The sequence below is a fragment of the Leopardus geoffroyi genome, chromosome X (assembly GCF_018350155.1).
Source record: "Leopardus geoffroyi isolate Oge1 chromosome X, O.geoffroyi_Oge1_pat1.0, whole genome shotgun sequence".
NCBI classification, from domain to species: domain Eukaryota; kingdom Metazoa; phylum Chordata; class Mammalia; order Carnivora; family Felidae; genus Leopardus; species Leopardus geoffroyi.
This window is the reverse complement of record NC_059343.1, coordinates 86,350,682-86,368,982: the sequence shown is the minus strand read 5'-3', so window position 1 is coordinate 86,368,982 and position 18,301 is coordinate 86,350,682. Positions and strand designations below refer to the sequence as shown.

General features: G+C 37.2%; 1 protein-coding gene and 1 pseudogene across 1 annotated transcript in view; one reads left to right on the top strand and one right to left on the bottom strand.

The window, feature by feature from the left end:
- Positions 1-18,301, bottom strand: part of IL1RAPL2 (interleukin 1 receptor accessory protein like 2) — a 1,221,298-nt gene that overhangs the window by 418,085 nt on the left and 784,912 nt on the right. The window lies entirely within an intron of this gene.
- Positions 15,696-16,267, top strand: LOC123595310 (annotated as a pseudogene).

Here is an 18,301-nt window from a genome sequence, read left to right as displayed (position 1 = left end):
AATGCAAAGATATCCCATGCCTATTCCAATTTAAGAGATAACAATTACTGCAATGATGACTAATAATCTATGCCCAATATTAAAAAAGTGCAATTTTTGTTCCCATAAGCATTAAAATAATTTAATTTAAAGAAAACTATTATAATGGTAATTATAATACTTAGAGCTAACAATTACTGGATATTTACTATTACCCAGACACCTAATGGTATTACATGCTATTACACTCTAACAATAACAACAATAATAGCTACCTCTATAAAATACTCTCTGCCATGCACCATTCGAAGTACATTAAATGTATTATTTCAGTTAATTGCCCCACTGTCTTTGAAGTTGGTATGATTTGATTTCCGTTTTATAGGCAGGGAAAGCAAGGATGAGTAACTCTTGCAAGGTCAGATAGCTTCAATGGTGAAGTCAGGATTTGAACCCTGGTCTTCCTGACTTCCAAAACTATGGCCCTATCAACTACACACATGGCCACCTAGTAATATAAACAAGCATTGATTTTATAGTCTATATATTGTGGCTGATAGTGCCAAAATGTGTTTTATTTCCAGCTCTTCATTCTTTTAATAAATATTTATTTAGAGCCTACCATGAGCCAGGTGATAATGCTGGGATTATACTGGTGAAGGTATTCTTAATTCCTCCCCCCTTTCCTTCACTCACATTGTCCAATCCATTGTCAAGAACTATTCAGTTTGATATAGGATCATAAATGGTAGAGAGGTGAGCACCCACTTACACTGGAAGATCAGGAAACACTTCTTTGAGTATAGGCACAGAATCTTGTCACCATTCCCACTCCTGAGCATAATATGTCTTTTGGCACTTTCACTATGTACACTGGGCTGTCATTCAGATAGGTTACATAAAAGTTAAACTATTCTCATCATGCAGTTTCAGTTTGTTCTGGACTCAACAAATCCTTGTCTGAGAGGAAAAACCTTTGTATGCAAGAGGAATGAGCCAGTCTTGAGGAATAACCTGTAAAAAAAATAATAATCACTAGTGCTAATAATGTTTTGTTCACCTTTTACAAAAAAGAATAATCCATTTAGGTTGAGTCTGATGAAAACAAAGAGAAGAGAAGCTTCCTGCCTTATGGAATATTTTGTTGAAGAATTCAGGTATTATGATGCATACAAGGAGGCTGAGATTAGAGGCCTGTTTGTGCAATATGAAGTATCTGTGACTGATGACATCTCCATATGTTCTGGATCTTGAAAAAAGAATAAATAAACTAGAGGTTGAAAAATGTCTTTTCAATAGATAACCGCCCCCCCACACACAAAAAAACCTAGACTGACTTTTGAATGGTGAAAGTAAAATATTTGCTTTTACTGTGAAGCTATCACTCTTACCATAGCTTCTTGTAAAGTCCACCCTGAGTTCAATCCCTAAAACAACAAAACACACACACACACACACACACACACACACACACACACCCCACACATAAATGAAGGCTTAGACATCTTATTCACCTTAAGAGTTTTACAATTTTTATTATCTAAAATGCAGCAGAGTTCCTATTTGAACAATTATATTTTATGTTTATGGACCTATAGAGTACTTCCTAATTTAAACCTGGTAAGGTAGGAATATTTTATGGAGGGTGAGTGTAGCACCTGAAATGTAAATCGTAAGCAATCAGTACTAGTATGAGCCTAAAATCCTTACATTGTAGAGGTTTGTGCTACAGTTCAAATTGTAAATATGCATTGTAAATCTTATCCTGGGCTGTATCTAATTCCTTGGTCCCTTAAGAAAAAATAGCTTAATCAGGTATTTACCAAATATTTACCAACAGTCTAAAATATGTATGGTACTATAAAATGGTACTATAACATGAAAGATTTCTATGACTTTCAGGAAATTATAATAAAATTAAGGAAATACAACAGGTATACAAGTCTCAATCATGTAAGAGGAAGTGTAGTATTAAACTTTCTTTCATACAGCATGCGCTTATTGAGTGCCTACTATATGCCAGAGCTAAGAGCTAGAATACAATGGTGAGTATAATACATATGATCCCTGACCTCATAATTCATATAGTCTAGCAGAAAGGAAATCAATTATACAAGCAACTATAATACAATGTGGTTAAGTGCTATGGAAAAGGAAAGGTACTTAGGGAATCCAGGAAGGTCCCCTAAAGGAAGTACTCCAGGCAGTGTAAACAGCACATGTAAAGGTCCAGAGAGGTGAGAGGCTCTGTTAGCAAGAGAGTACAAGAATGAGAAAAATTCAGTCAAGGAATTGAAGGTGCAATAAGGCTGAAGGGAAGTGCGCAAACAAGAGTAGCAAGAGATAAGGCTGCGGAAGTAGACAAGGGTACTACATATCTTGTATAACATGTTGAACAATCTAGACTTTAAGACTATGGAAAACCACTGAAGGAATTTACAAGGAGAGGTACCAGACCTAAAATTGGCCGTGAAGTAAAGAATGGATTTCAGAGTATAACAAGGAAACACAGAGTGATCTGTGTAGTAGTCCAGTTAAAGAAATAAAGCAGAGATATACAAGATGAACTTTGGAGGTAAAGATGACAGGGCTTCATGATTAATTAGATATTGGTGCAGACAGTAGTAAGAGATGACTTCAAAGTTTCCAGCTTGAAAAATTGGGTAAATAGTGATACCATTTACTGAATTGGAGGACATAGTGGGAGGTATAAGCAATATCTCATAACAGCCTAGGCAAGATATGATATGCTGATAAATTGTAGAAATTTACAGGAGCACAAAAAAGAGAAAGATCCCTTCTGGTATTAAATTATTGTAAAAGAAGCAGTACTTGAACTGGGAAGGATTTGGGGAAGACAGTTTGGGTAGGGAAAGAATGCAAGGCACGTTCAAAGAATGGCACATAATCATGACTGTTTAGAACACAGGATTTCTTTGGGGGGCACCCTGATGATAAAGCTGCAAAGGCATACTGGGATTTAAATATAGAGAGCTTTGAATGTCATGGTAAAGTGTTGAGGATAATATTTGGGTTTACAGTCCAGAAATGCCACTATTAGCATGGCCTTAAGCAAGTCATTTAATTCTTCTTTCTTCAGTTTTCTTATTTAGGAAGTGGGTGGCTCCCAGACTTTTGGATTGCATGGATTAGCAAAATTTTTAACAGGGGCAGGCATGAAGCAACAAATGGTTGCTGATATCATTTGCCAGGAATGAACGTTAAAAACAACAAACAAAAAGATACCATCGATTAGTACCATCACTTCATAAAGTAAAGTATATTTCAAAACAAAAATTTGGGATACTTTCAAAGAATTTTTGAAATGGTTAAATTTCATTTTATGGAATGCCCACTTCATTCTCTTTTTTTTTCTTTCCATTTAGGATTGGTGCTAACTTCTGGCACTGGTCCAGAAACCAGAGTTTGGCAACCACTGAATTATACTCCAGGATTCTTTCCAATGCTGACATTCTAGAATTTCTATGATTCCTAGGAGTTTATTCCTTAAGCAGGATGGAGGTATTGGAGGATTTGGGGAAGTGAAACGATACTATCTAAGCTATGTTTTAGGAAGTTATTATGGGAGGTCTTAGAAGAGGAAAAGGAAGCAGTCCAATCATGTGGCTAACATGAAAGTCAAGGCGTGAGCTAACAAAGGCATAAACTAGGGTACTGACAATGGCAATGGAAAAATGCAATGTGTCCAGTGCCACAGATTCTAGTAGAGTTGACAGCGTGCCACATAAGTCAGACTTATATGGAAGAATTGGCTTCTGTAGCCAAAGCCCTGCTTTACCTAAGAAGGTTCATTTGTACCATGCTTTTGTCTAGGATACTTTTCAGGAAGTTGACTTTAAAGAAAGCACTTTTGTTCTGGCTCACCATATTTAAACCATAATTTGGAATGTCTATGCGAGGAAAATAGTATATTATTCATAGTGTGTTGAAGAAACCAAGGAATCAATTGCTTGAATGGGTGAATCATGCAGAGGAAGCATATGCTAATGAGTTGCTTAAAAATCAGTGCTTGGAGAGGTCACAAATGAAAAACAGTCCTATCATGCCATAAAATCAAAGCCAATGGACTCAAATAGAAAACCAGAGAAAATAGTCATTTTATATCCTGAGCTATTTTTGCCCCATCCCTTCCCAAAGAATAATATCAAATAGAAAGAGTGGGTCATCATTTGAAATTTGATTGAAAACCTCCTGTTTTTAAACAATATTGAGTTAAATGCCCATACCTCTATATTTGTGGTATTTGCTAGATTGAGGTTTTACAGGGAAAAAAAGGTGTTTAAATCCACATGATATTCAAAAAAAAAAGAGAGGGAGGGAGCCAAACCATAAGAGACTCTTGAAAACTGACAATAAACTGAGGGTTGATGGGGGGTGAGAGGGAGGGGAAAGTGGGTAATGGACATTGAGGAGGGCACCTGTTGGGATGAGCACTGGGTGTTGTATGGAAACCAATTTGACAATACATTTTGTATTAAAAAATACAATTAAAAAATAAAAATTTAAAAAAAACGCATGATATTCAACAGATGTTGCTTTGTTTTATTTTATCTTAACTTGTTCAAAGCACAAAGCCATAGAACCACTATTGACATTGTGGGGTTTATAGACTTAGAAGGCGCTGGGGTCTAAATGTCAAAATTGTAAATTAGGATTTCTAATGAAGCCACCATTTAGAATCTCTCATTTAATTTTGATGAACCTGGTGCAAAGCTTTCAAACCAGAATGCTGTGGACCACCAGGCGTCACAAAATGGGTTACACATGGCTGAGATATTGATCTCCTCAGCCCTCATGTAGTCAGAGACTCCTCCATTTACTCTAGTTTGTTGAACAAATATCTATCATTTTCAATATGCACCATGGTATGAAAACTTTGGCAGCCCTTATGGAGCACTGAGATGGGGCTCAGAGGTTACTTAACTCTTGCATTGTGCTGACAGTTCTCATATGAAAATCTTTACAAGAGTAGTAACAATAATAGTTTACATTTACATGTGTTTGCCATTGTGCCAGGCAGTGCTCTAAGTATGTTTTAAACTACCTAATCTTGGGGCGCCTGGGTGGCTCAGTGGTTAAACATCCAACTTCGACTCAGGTTATGATCTCACAGTTTGTGAGTTTGAGCCCCATGTTGGGCTCTGTGCTGACAGCTCAGAGTCTGGAAGCTGCTTCAGATTCTGTGTCTCCCTCTCCCTCTGCCCCTGCCTTGCTTGTACTCTCTCTCTCTCTCTCAAAAATAAATATATTTACAAAATATAAATAAACTACATAATCTCACAACAACCCTATGAAGTAGTGACTATTAATATTCTTATTTTACATATGGAAGAAAGTGGAGAAGTTAAGATTAAAGTCACTAAGTAATTGGCAGAGCTAGGATTCCAACTCAGGATGTCTGGTTCCAGAGTCCTCATTTCACAACTGCCTTTTATACAAAAATTTAAAGGAAAGTCTTTGGTAGAAGGCCAGTGGTCTAGCACCAGGGTTTGGCAAATAAGGGCTGAAAGCCCAAAGAAGGGAAGAATAAGTTGTTAGTCCTGAGATATATTAAGGATCAGAACTGGCTGATCAGAGTTGCAGTTTCAAAATGAAGGTGAAAACCAGGGAACCTCAAGAAATGAAAAGAAGAGTTGTAAATTAAGACTGAAGTTGCCAGATGAATCCAGAGTCAAGCTAATGAAAAGCAACAAGTATATGAATGGTAGAATGGCAGATAGTTTTCATGGAAATGGAAATTTTAAACCAAAGAATGCCTACAGTAGTATTTCTCATCTAGGGGCAATGCTGCCCCCACACCCAGAGGACATTTGGGAATGTCTGAAAACAGTCGGGTTTGCATAGCTTGAAGGTGGGGTGTGTGATATTCGTATCCAGTGGGTAAAAGCCAAGGATGATACTAAATATCCTAATAATTTATAGGACGGCTTCCTCCTACTCCAATTAAGAATTATCCAGCCCAAAATGTCAAGGATGGCATTATTGAGAAACTCTGGCCTATAGACTTCTGTTTGATTTTATGATTAACCCTGACTAGGTTACCTTTATAGGCAATGCTGGCCAAGGATGATGATAATGATGATGATGGTAATGATGATGATGATGTCATACTGTGGCTACTGTTGCTGATAATGATAATCATGAAATATGAGTTAAAATACCACAACAAAAAAATAAAAGCAAAATCTACCATTTTTGAGTGTCTACTAAACATTGTGAAAAGATCTTTATTATATTATCTTGCTTAATCCTCAAAGCAAACCTATGAAAAAATTGCTATTATTAGTTCAACTTTATATATGTGGAAAATGAGGCTCAGATAAGTTAAGTGTCTTGCCCCAGATCACATAACTTAGTAAGTGACCCAATTATGATTCATATCCAAATGTGTCTGACCCCAGACACCACTACACTCTACACTTGACATTATGTGTACAATTGGCTAAAAATTAAAACTTGGTCTAAGAGTCAGGAGCCAGAATTAGACACGAGATCAACATTTTCTGGTACTGAGGGGACAGGGTGCTATGAAGAGTTTGAGAAAAAATAGAAGCAGGTGTATATGCCACATTCACATTCCTTCCGGAGTTGGCAGCTAGCCTTCTTTCTCACCAAGGACAACCTATGTATTATCTCTGCTAAAAGTGAAGAAGGCTGTTTAAAATTGCCCTTTTAACAATTCCACCTGGACAATAAATAGCTACATTTACTATCCTTTTCAATGCTAAATTATTACACAATGAATTCTTTTTTAAAAAAAATTGCTTTTAAACTGGAGTAGGCCTCCCTTGCACTTGAGCTGCTTATACCCAGAAGCCAAATTGCATCTTGGAAATATAACAGCTCCATTCAATCAAAGCCAGGTCTACCCCAGCTAGCCTGTGACACAGATGTTACTCCTGTCCCCCAACCCAGCATGACAAAGCCCTGGCATTCTTCTTCAGGGTCTTTAAAGTCAGATTCTATTTCCCTGCTGTCACAAATTAAAGCCTCAGTCAGTCCATCTACTTCCTCATTTGGCATAAGGCTCTCTGGTGACAATGAAGGCACTTTTTTTCTGACAGATTTTAGAGCTTATTCACAGGCAGAGCTTTTGTTTCCTTGTGGGTTATACTAGTACAGAGAAGTGAATATCTGAGTACTCTAGTAGTTTTCCTTTTATTTTTATAACAAAAAAAATCACTGCTTATAGAAATCAAAAGTGAAATACCTGGAGTTCATACACTGCATTTTGTGTTCAGAGTTGTCAATATTACTCAACTCATTTCATTTTATTTTATTTTCCTGGGACATGGAATCATTGACACCTGGTTATGAGAGTTATGAAACTACATTTGCTAATACAATCAGAGTTTATTAGGCCTGAGAGGCAGCTTGTTCAAAAGATTTTTTGGCTTCTACTCAGTGGTTTCTGCTTAAAATAAAGTTGTGTGTGTGTGCATGAATGGGTGTTTTAACTTTATAGCACTTCACACTTAAGTTACTGAGAGTTTAAGAAAACCTGAAAGTAGGCTTGAGTGATGTCATACTTATTAGGTTCACTCCTTGCCTTGATGGTCCAGATAATAACTTCCTATCTGGAGCCTGCCACAAAGGAGACAACTGTTATACTCTTAGCTTCAAGTGCTTTATTATACTGTTGGTGTGATTTTCATATTGTTCCCTAGAATAGAAATACAAACAGGTTAAGCTTATTCCTGTCCTATGCTATGCCTAGCATATACCAGTAGTATGTCCTTTGATTTGAGGGTTAGGGGAATAGGCAAATTAAATTTCTAACTGTATCCTGAGGATACATTCTGTGATATATCCCAGGGCATGAAAAGGAGATAGTAACATCTGGAGGAACAAGGAACAACACAGTAATGAATAGACTAAAATGCCATGATCATGCACAGAGCTAGAAGAGTCTAGTTGGAAAATATTGATTTGAAGTCCATTTCACATATGCTATAAATAAAGCCTTTGAAATTAAAAAAAAAAACCTTCTAGATAACTATTTTTCTTCTTCAAACTATTAAAGTATCAGGAGACTTAGAAAGATTATCAGGTATTAGGAGGCTTGATGTTAAAGAGATCTCATCTATGTGATATAGAAGCACATTATAAGCTACATACATGAAAATCCTGCACTTAACTAATAGATAAAATAACTATTATCATTACATGAACTAATCTCAATGGTTATCCTTCACACATTGAGCTTCTCTAGTACACTTTTTTGTTTTTATATTGTTTTTAGAAAATACAAGAGTGGAAAGTAGATAATTGAGCCCTTGGTAAATGATTCTTATTTTTTAATGTTTATTTATTTATTTTGAGATAGATAGATAGATAGAGATAGATATAAAGAGAAAGACAGAGAGAGCGAGAGCGAGAGCAAGAGCGAGAGAGAGAGAGAGAGAGAGAGAGAGAATCCCAAGCAGGTTCCATGCTGTCAGCACAGAGCCCAACACAGGGCTCTTTCCATGAGTCATGAAATCATGACCTGAGCTGAAATGGGTCAGATGCTTAACTGACAGCCACCCAGGCACCCCTGGTAAATTATTTTTAATTTTTTAATGTTTATTTACTGTTGAGAGATGGAGAGAGACAGAGCATGAGCATGGGAGGGGCAGAGAGAAGGGGAGACACAGAATCTGAATCAGGCTCCAGGCTCTGAGCTGTCAGCACAGAGCCCGAAGTGGTGCTGGAACTCTCAGAGAGATCATGTCCTGAGCTGAAGTCGGATGCTTAACCGACTGAGCAACCCAGGCGTTCTCCCCCCCCCACCCCCGGTTAAATGATTTTTAAATGGAGGTGACTATGATAAAAGACATTAACTTCTTCTATCCATTTAAGAATTTATAAATTATTCCCCAGAATTAAATGTGGGTCTCAAGATAGATTACTCATCTTGAAATTACAAAATACATGAAACCAAGTTCTCATTTTTATATTTATTGATAGGTTATATCTTATAAATATTTTGGTATATGGGACAGTAAACAAGACATTCAGTTTTGCAATGTTTAATGAAGCAAAGACAATCAATTCTATTTGTAGGAGAAAGCCACCTTTGAGAATTACAGAGATTTGTACCAAGACATATCTACTTCTACAAATATTCAGATTTATATTTCACAGAATTCTGTTTAAGTTCAGTGCCAATAATAGACAAAATTGTAAGGTATGTGAACATTGTCATTGAAAGCTTGTTTCACATTTCTTCCTTGTCCAAGCATCCAGGGCTGTCAGGATATCTTGCTTTCTCTTTCAATAAAACTATTCTGGATAGCAGAGAGGACAGTGTATACATATGGAATGGTAGAAGAATCTTGGCTTCAGATACCACCTTTCCCAATCCCTGCAACTCTTTAGTAAATTCAAGTATATTTGTCCTGTGACTGTATTGTACTCGATTAAATTGCTAATATTAAAGTTTCAGAGTAGGTGATCAGTGTAAGGAGTGGGAGGTTTGAGTTTCTGTTCCAGCCCAAATAATAATAACAGCTGACATTTATGGGGTGATTATTATATGATAGACATTGTTTTCCACACTTTACAGTGGATTAACTCAATCGTCAAAACACAGATATGAGGTCTACAGCTTTATGTGCTACATACAATTATAATCCCAATTTACAGACAAGAAAGCTAAGGCACAGAGAGGTTAAGTTACTTGCCTAAGATCAAAGAGCTAATAAGTAGCTCAGCAGAAAATCAAACCCAGGGAGTCTGCCTCAAGAGCCTGTGCTCTAAGTCATTACACTTTACTCTGTTTTTGTTTTATTATATTTCTTAATTTACAAAGTAACACATTCATTGCAAAAAATTTTGACAATAACTAAAAGTAAAAAGGAAAGAAAAGTAGTTATTTATTTGTGATCCCACCAGCAGAAATCATTGTTAAATTTTAAGAATATATGTATCTTTCCACACACACACACACACACACACATCTTTTGCAAAAACAAAATTAAACCAAAGTATCATTTCATAAAAGAATCATACCCTTTGACTGAATGGCTTGATTTGTAGGTATTTTCACTAAAGAGAAAATATCCAATTATGGAGTAATAATGACATGGATATATGCCCACCAAACAGTTATTTACAATGGCCCAAACTGGAAAGGATTCAAATGTCCATTATGGTACATTTATTCAATGGCCTATCATGCAGCCATTAAAATCATGATTATGAGAATTTTGCAATAGTTGGGGAAATGTTTATGATTAATATTAAATTTTAAAAAGCAGCATATAAAATTGTAAGGAGAGTATGATTGAAAGTATGTAAACTTTATGAATAGGTTCAAAAAAGGCTAAGGTGAAAGCCACCAAAATGCTAATAAAAGTTGTTTAAGAATAGTGGTAATGAGATAAATCTTTTTAAATTAATTCTGTATTTTATAAATATTTGCAATAAAGATTTCTAATTATCTATGTCCCATTTTAAAGACATAAAAGAAAAAAAAAGATTCCAAAGAAAATATTACCTACATAAAAAGCTAGCTTTGCCTTGTTTGACGGAAAGTCAGAAATTCACTAGCTATGTTTAATGGTTTTCTGAAGATAAACAGGCCTTCCAGCAACTATGATTCTCCAACTAAGCTACCCAACCAACCTTTCTATTTTAGAGGAGTCCTAATTTTTTTTCAACAGAGTAGCTATGTCAGCTATTGCCTAGGTTTCAATACACAGCCAGTTGCTGTACTTTCCTGTTTTTCTTTTAAGATAAAACATGATATACAAGACCTTGGAGAGACAGAAATGAAGTCTTCTTTATTATGGAGGAGGAATTTTCAACCTGTATCCCCTAAGTAATAGAGTGACAAACCAAATTGCCAGGACCTCCTGACAGGAAAGTTCAATTTAATTGCAACATGCTTCTTCTTGTTTCTTTTTAAATAAATCAATAAATGATCTGTTGTGCCTTAATTGATATTAAATAAATAAGAAACAGGTTTGATCTTATTATAGAATTTATATTTTCAACATTTTGTCCCAGAAAGTTATACTTTGTCTGTTTTGACCATCGGTTCAGTTTCATAAATATACCTGGCTTGTCTGGTTCATTGATGGTTAGAACGAAATGGATTGAGCCTCCTCTAAGGTTATATTTCTCATTCCATTCTACCCTGCCCTATGAAGCTAGTCAGTGATTATTCCCTATTCTCAACAAAAGCGTTTAGGGACAATTGTACTGGATGTGGCTAAAAGCATCAGCAGGATATCCTTGTGAAAAGTTATGAAAAACTTTGTAGAGAAAAAATCACAGGTAATGATGGAAAAGAAAAAGATCATATAATTAAAAATGTTTGTGATAAAATATTTCAGTATATGCCTCTCTAAGAAATAATTGAATTATGTCCTTTGCCTGCAAGATGGAAATAATATTTCTTAACATTTGACACGTTTGGTGGGATATCTCATAGGATAAAAACTGCTGGTTATACATAAATCAAAGCAGTAAAGTAATATTCTGTTTAAAAGTCAGTTGGGGACTAAAGCTTAATTTAAAATGACTGCTAATTAAGGGTTAATTTTGGCAATTAATTGTCCAGCCTAATTTATAGCTTATTTCTCTCTTTTGTCTTTCTTTTTTCTCACTGGATAACTGGATAAATGAGAAAGTAGGTAAACAATCATGTAAATTGAAAAAAATCCCATGTAATTATTCAAAAACAATCTTTAGTAAATGATAATATAAGCCAAACAAAGAGTGAACGTGCCAATGTGTAAAAGAGAATTAGAGTAGCTGACATTTGCTGAAGCAGAGGAATTCTTTCAATATATTCTTCATGTAGGTTGGGAGAGAGTAAGGGATTACAAGTGTGTATGTAAAAGCATTTACAATTTCAGTTAAGAATGGGGTTATAATCTAAACAAGACAATATACGAACATCCACAAATTCTTCAGTGTATAAGCAAGTCTATATTGAAGTGTCTGGTTATGATGTGTAGACCTTTAACAGGCCTGGATTTCTCTATGCCCATTCAGTTACTTTGATAAGAAATGAGATAGATGTAAATAAAAGTCATTTTTCATTCAGCAATAATTTATTGAATGAATATTATATGTCATGCAGCAACTATAATAGCCACTGGGAATATGTGAATGAATAAAACAGACAAAATCCATGCTTACATTCTAGTGACAGAAGACAGACAATAAACAATAAGCAAAACTAATAAGTAAATTTCAGAGAATGTTAGAAAGTAATAAATGATATATAAAAAAGAAAAGTCTAGATCAAGGTAAGGTGGATGGAGAGTGTGGGGAGGTGGGAGTAGAGTAGGGGTAAACTGCATACTAAATAGGCAGGTCAGGATAGACCTACTTGAGAAGGTGATATTGGATCAATCCTGAAGGAGATAAGGAAGTGAACCATGCAGATAACAGGGTGGAAGAACATAACAGGCAGAGGAAATACCCCAGAAGGCTGAGATGTGTTCTGTGTGTTCAAGGAACAGCAAAGCAGCAAGTGTGGCTGAGTGAAGGGAGTGTAATAAGGGATGAAATCACAGAGATGTCAGGATACCAGATGTATATGGTCTTATGAGCCCTGAAAGGGAGCTGTTTTTTATTCTTAGTAAAGCAGGGATATCAGTGAGGAGGCTTTTGCAGTAAATTGAGCAAGAAATAATGGTGGTTCAGACCAACAGTGAAAGTGGTGAGGAGTCCTTAGATATTAGGAATATTTTGAAGTTAGAGACAAGATAACTTCCTGATGGATCTGTTGTGCTGTGTCAAGGATGGCTCCAGGATTTCTGATCTGGCTAACTGGAAGGATGAAGTGCTCATCAATTGAGATGGGGAAGACTGCAGGTTTTAGGGAGATAGCAGGAATTCAATTTTGGAAATTTGTCATTTGAGATGTTTATTAGGCTTCCATGTACAGATGTGGAGTTGGCAGTTGGATGAATACAGTTATATTAATTTGAGCATATAGAAACTACTTAAAGGAGTAAGTATAGACAGAAAAGAAAGGGAAATTCAAGGATTAAGCCTGAGGCACTGTTATGTAAGGTGTAATGGTGTGCCTTTCTCTCTCCCCGCTTCCGTGTGTGTGTGTGTGTGTGTGTGTACGTGCGTGTGTATGTGTTGGGAGTGAGGTGAGACAGGGAGAAAGTGCTGGGGGCAGTGTACTCTGGCAATGAGGAATTTCTTGTTAGTGTCACTGTTAAGAATTATTGACACATGATGATAATAAAATAGACACAAACTTTTAGTTGGACTTATAATTGTTTATATGTCTGTACAGACAATGTACTCCTTTATTGCCTACACCTAGAGTGGACTACTTCCACACTTATAATGACACTGAATATGTTTCTTGCACACTCTAGTTTAAAACCTAAAATGATTAAGCAACCACACTTTTGGTATAGATGTATTATCCACCAGTTTTGCATCTGGTTGCTATCTAACTTTGTTTCTTTTAGTTCTAACAAGAAGCCTGCCTAACCAGGTTTAACTTTGAACTTTTGAGCAGGCAGGTGGTTTCTGAGATGGAATATCTGCTCTTGTGCCAAGCCTGGGTTAAGGATAAGGATAACATGAGATTATGATTTTAAAAAATACGGCTTTTAGTGTTTTTGCATTTTTGGGTGCATACACCCCTATGTTTATTGCAGCATTATTTACAATACCCAAATTATGGAAGCAGCCCAAGTGTCCATTGATAGATGAATGGATAAAGATGTGATTTTATATATATATATATATATATATATGCACATGCGCACACACACACATACACACACATACATACACACAATGGAATATTATTCAGCAATAGAAAAGAATGAAATCTGGCCATTTGCAACAACATGGATGGAGCTAGAGAGTATAATGCGAAGTGAAATAAGTCAGTCATAGAAAGACAAATCTCATATAATTTCACTCACATGTGGAATTTAAAGAAAAAAAAACACATGAGCAAAGGAAAAAGAGAGAGAGAGGGAGATAAACCAAGAAACAGACTCTAAACTATAAAGAACAAACCGATGATTACCAGAGGGGAGGTGGGTGGGAGGATGGGTTAAATAGATGATAGGGATTAAGGAGTACACCTGTGATGAGCATGGAGTGTTGTATGGAATTGATGAATCACTATATTATACACCTGATTCTAATATAACACTGTATGGTTATTTATTTATTTTATTTAAAAATAAATACATAAATTATGTTTTCAAATAATTCATAAAAATAAAAATTAGGGCTTTTGATGTTTTTAAAAGAAATAGCCTTTCATTTTGATGTTTTTGTTTAAAATGTTTTCCCCTTATCAACTTCTCCCACCATCTCCCCACCTTTATTTTCTTCCCAAATGCTCCATATGCAATTAATTATGAGATCCTCAGAATATATGTGATGAGAGCTCCAACAGCTAAAATATGAGACCATCTGTTAATTTGGAGGCTTTATTAATAAATGATTCTCTATATGTTTTGAGGAACCCCTAGATTTTCCAATAAGGAATCTACATGGCAGATGACAGAGTAGAACATCCTTCAAAAACAATGCTTCTGTGTCAAACAACTGGAATCTATCCTGGCAGTGGTTAGCTAAACATTATGACAACCTCCCAGTGGAGGCATTATGTCAAACAGTTTGTTGTGCTGCTGTTCTAAATGAACACATAGATAGACTGCCTCAGATAATCAGTTGTAAGTGGGAAGTAGAGGCAGCGAAAGATGCTGAAGAAGAGGGGGAAAAAATGGAAAAGGTCATCCTTCATAAGCCTCCTTTCAAATGCAGTATTGCTGAGCCCAGTTGCAGTAGGGCAATTGCAATATGGCTCCCCTTGGCTTCACTAGAGCACCAGCTTGTCTGTAACTCTATGATGATAGAACTGCAAGCACCTTCAAAAAATGACAGAGCACCACAGGCTTTGGGGAGAAGGGCATGGTGTAAGAGTGAAGGGATAAAGCAGTTTAATTGGTATCTGAGCATAGACAAAAGTCTGAGCTCCATACAACACCGAATCTTTAGATTCAGCTAGAATAAATCCATCTAAAAGAGTTTAGGAACAGCCTCTATTCTCTCTTTGTTGCCCTATTCTAGGTTCTGACTGATAAAGATGACTGATAAAGGATATGACTGATATGACTGATAAAGGATATGACTGATAAAGCTGTAAGGCATGGTCTTTCTCTCCAAGCTGTTTTTAGGATGACCTCTTCAACAGCAGGGAGTATCTGAATACCTCTGGCTACAATCCTAGCACTAATAAGAACTAAGGCAAGTGCTCCGTTGTATTTTATCCTATGTTAGTAGAGAGTAAAGGCAATGAGAACACCAGAACTGGGCTTCTAGGACTACAGTATGCATCACTCAGTTCAATATGATGACTTTTAATGGAGAATAAAGAAGAATGTGATAAGAAAGCATGATTAATTTCCCAATATCTTTTCCTGAAATAGCTTGGTTTCTCTTAAAGTCCCCATATTTTGTGGGGGAAGATGGTGAAGTAGGAAGGATCCTAAGCTCACTTTGTCCCATGGACATACCAAGATAACAGCCATATCAGTGCAACCCATCCAGAAAACAATCCAAACACAGGAAAAAGAGACTTTTCACAGTTAGTCATGGAAAGAAGGACACATTGGCCCCAGTCACTAAGCGGCCGCCGAGGACTCAGAAGCCTCCCCCTTGAGCCCCCTCACTTCCCTATGCTGCCCTGTCCCCCCTGACTGCCTTCTCCCACTGCCGTCTTCTGCGGGCCTTTTCCACAGAGGAAAAGGAATTGTATTTTATGTCCGCTATCCAGAACCTCCACTCTTTCAACCCCTTTGCTGATGCAAGTAAGGGTGATGATCTGCTTCCTGCTGGCACTGAGGATTATATCCATATAAGAATTCAACAGAGAAATGGAAGGAAGACCCTTACTACTGTCCAAGGGATTGCTGATGATTACGATAAAAAAAAAAACTAGTGAAGGCATTTAAGAAGAAATTTGCCTGCAATGGTACTGTAATTGAGCATCCAGAATGTGGAGAATTGATTCAGCTACAGGGTGACCAGTGCAAGAACATATGCCAGTTCCTTGTAGAGATTGGATTGGCTAAGGACGACCAGCTGAATGTTCATGGGTTTTAAGTGCTTTTGGCTCACTGAAGCTTAAGTGAGGATTTCCTTGAAATGAGTAGAATTCCCCTTCTATCCCTTGTCACAAGTTTAAAAACCTGTGACAGCTTGTATAATGTAACCATTTGGGGTCTGCTTTTAACTTGGACTAGTGTAACTCCTTCATGTAATAAACTGAAAAAAGCCAGAAAGAAAGAAAGAAAGAAAGAAAGAAAGAAAGAAAGAAAGAAAAGAAAGACACATTGAAGATAGCAGGAAGGGTGGAATGTGATTGGAAAGCAAACTCCCTGCAATCCTAACCATAAATGGGAGGGACACTGCAAGCATCCAGAAGGGAGAGAAGCAGACCCCACACCAGGCACCCCAGGCAGGCAGGACCTGTACTGGGAAAACAAATACCCATGACATTTGGCTTTGAAAATCACAGGGGCTTAACTGCATGAGTTTTTTAAACCAGTGGGGCTTAACACCCGAGTATTTTAAAAATCGGCAGAGTCAGCTCTGGATGAGCTGTAGGGTAATAGGAAACTGAGTCCCTACCCTTGAAGAGATAGCATAGCAGTCTTCCCTAGATAAAGCATAGAAGCAGCAGTTTGAAAAGTGCCTGGGAGATTTATTTACTAATCTCAGAATGCATGCTAAAGGGGCAGGGACTTTTTGGAGAACAAAAGAGCTGGTAGATGTCATTCTCTCCCCAACTCCCCAACCTAGATAGCCACCCTGTAGGAAGGAGCATGAATACTCTTCGCTTAATTTGCTACCATCATGTTCCCTACCCCCGTATTCTCTTATTATATGCCTCATCCAACCCACACCACTCAGCAGAAATCCCTCTAAAGAAGCCCCTGCCTCATTTTGTTCTTGAAGCAGTCCTGGAAGGGACTGCACCACTCCAAAGTGACCCCTGCCCTGGGAGAGAAGATAACCACACTCACCAGTTTGAATGAAGCCCCAGCAGTTGAACTTTATAAATGGCAGTGCAGAGAGAGTACCTTGCCAATCAGTGCATCTACAGCCCCAGCAGAAAATGTGGGGGCAAGAATTTGGTCTGCCAACCCCACCTATTCCACCTATTCGCAAAAGCCTCTCAGCAACAAGGCAGAGAGAGCACCTTGCAGGTCAGTGCTACTGCAGCCCCAACAGACAGACTAGAGTCAGGTATCTGGTTTGTCTGTAGGTCACAACCTCCAACTAAAGCCTAAGGGAACAATACAGGGAGAATACCCTATAGATCAGTACAGCCATAGCCCCAGCAAATGGGCTAAGAGCAGGCAGTTGGTCTGACTGCTGACACCACCCAACTACAAGACCATGGAGGCCTCAGCCTAAGCTCTTAACAGCACAAGAACCAAACTCTGCTCACAACAGGCAGAGTGGGCCCTGCAGCCAACTGGACTGAATGCAAATGAGGCCCAGCCATAACAGTAGGTTACACCCAACACACATAGGAGAAGCCCCTCAAGTGGCTGATTCAAATGAACTGGGGATATTGCACTATAGGGCACCAAAGGACCTCTTCTTCATAAGGCCACTACCTTCAAGATCAGAAGACATAACCACATTCCCAATACATACAAACAGACCAAATGTCCTTTCCTAAATGAAAGAACAGGAAAAAAAAAACAGGAAGAGATAAATGAAATGAACATAAGCAATATGAATGATAAAAAATTCAAAATAATGGTCATAAAGATGCTTACTGGATTTGAGAAAAGAATGGGGGATCTCAGTGAGACCTTCCACATAGAGAGAGAAAATATAAAAATGAATGAATCAGAGATTGGGAACTCAAAAACTGAAAAATTTAAACAGACATAAGAATGAGACAATAGTAGATAAGAAGAGGTAGAAGAATCAATCAGCGAGCTAAAAGAGTACTGTAAAACTATCAAGCTGAACAGCAAAAAGAAAAAAAACAATAATAAAAGAGAATAGGTTAAGGGAACTCAAACACTGTCAAATATAATAACATTTGCATTATAGGGTTCCCAAAAGGAGGAGAAATAGAATAGAGGATGAAAAGTTATTTGAAGAAATAATAGCTGAAAATTTCCCTAATTTGTGGAAGTAAACAGATATCCAGTTCCAGGAGGCATAGGAAGCTCCCCACAAAGTCAACTCAAAGAGGTCCACACTAAGACACATAATAATTAAAATGGCAAAAAGTAGTGATAAAGAGAGATTTTAAAAGCAGTAAGAGAAAAGAAAACATTTATATACA